This window comes from Bison bison, unplaced genomic scaffold (genome assembly GCF_000754665.1).
Source record: "Bison bison bison isolate TAMUID 2011002044 unplaced genomic scaffold, Bison_UMD1.0 scf7180017864456, whole genome shotgun sequence".
NCBI lineage: Eukaryota > Metazoa > Chordata > Mammalia > Artiodactyla > Bovidae > Bison > Bison bison.
Window position 1 is genome coordinate 16,573,881 of NW_011495018.1, and position 1,687 is coordinate 16,575,567.

The window sequence follows — 1,687 nt, forward strand, 5'->3', positions numbered from 1 at the left end:
CCGCGCTCCTGTTGAAATCAGCACCTGCCTCCCCCGCCGCTGTCTGGCCTCACTGTTATCCTCACAACTCAGTGAATAAAGTGTGTGCTTTATTCGTAACTGCCTCCACACCATGTTTCCTTTCTGGTTCCCTTGCTCCCTTTAAAGGTCTGTCCCATTTGAGAAAGTGCCAAAGGACTTCCCTGGTGACCCAGTGGTTAGGAATCCATGTGCCAGTGCAGGGGACATGGGTTCAGTCCCTGGTCTGGGAAGATCTGACACGCCAAGACAACTAAGCCCATGCTCTGCAACAAGAGAAGCCACCGCAGTGGGAATCCCTCACACCACAGCTGGAAAGCAGCCCCTGCTTGCTGCAACTAGAGAAAGCTAGTGCAGCGACAAAGTTGTGCAGCCATAAATAAACAAAAATTAATATCCTTTGACCTAGAAATTTTTTTTTAAAGTGCCATTCCAACTTCTCAAAACCAAAACAAAATCAGAATCAAAGTCCTGGGAGTGCAATTTTATCATCTAGGCAGGCAGGTTAGAGGGGAAAATGCATGAAGTAGCAGTGGTATATTACAGGAATGTTTGCCCAATAACGCAGACCATATTGACCATGTCAACTAAAGAAAAAAAAAGAAGGTAATAGAGCTGCTGCTCTGTGCTGGTCTAGTTGTTGTTTAGTTTTGCTTGAGACACAGAGCAGCGGTGGTCTCATCACTGAAGAAAGGCTGGGGATTTGAGGTTGGAGGACAAGCGCTTCCGTTCCTCCAGGAATTGACCACGTTGCTAAGAAGTTAGAGTACAGTGGGAAGGAAACATTGTTCAAAACATCTTTGACCGCCACTGCATTATCCAAGAAAATCTTCAGGATTTCAACTGTTATCTTCACTGCCAAGATTTGGGGCTTGCCGGAAGACATAAGGATATATGTATACTCACAACGGCCTCTCCAACTATAGCCTCCCTCCTATGTGTCTAACAAGCCTGGTGTCTTACTCCACGTGGGCTGCTGTAACAGACCACCAGACACAGGGTGGCTTAAACAGCAGTTATTTCTCACCGTTGTGGAATCTGAAAGTCCAAGATCAAGGTGGTGGCTGATCCAGGGTCGGGCCAGGACCCTCTTGGTTTTGTAAACAGCCATCCTTTGGTTGCATCTTCACATGGTAAGAGCAGACAGGAAATAATCTCTCTGACATGTCTTCTTAGAACTAATTCTACCAGGTGGCTCCACCCTTGTGATGGAATTACCTCCCAAAAGCCCTGCCTCCTAATACCATTCCCTTGGGTGTTAGGACTTCAATCTAAGGATTTGGGGAGCACACAAACATGCAGTCCCCAGTCTGTAACACAGGCCCAGGGGCCCGTTGCCCTAGCATTCATGTGGATCCTCACCTGGAAGCTGGAAATGGGTTATCTCAAGGCGGTTGGTAGGTTAGTTGGCTACTGTGGAAAATGGGTCAGGAGGCCTGGGCTCAAGGTCTGTGTTCTGCTCACTATTACCGCAGCCCACACCAGCATCACCACTCGGTTTGGGTCGTGGTTCCCACAGCCAGTGTCAATCTTGAGATAATCTTGAGTGCCCTGTGGCATGGGCCACCATGGATCACCGCTGCATCGGAAGTTGACTTACTGATGGGTCCCCCTTGCCCGCCCACAGCGGAGAATTCCCATTCTGGTGCTGGGAATCAGGCTTTTCCTG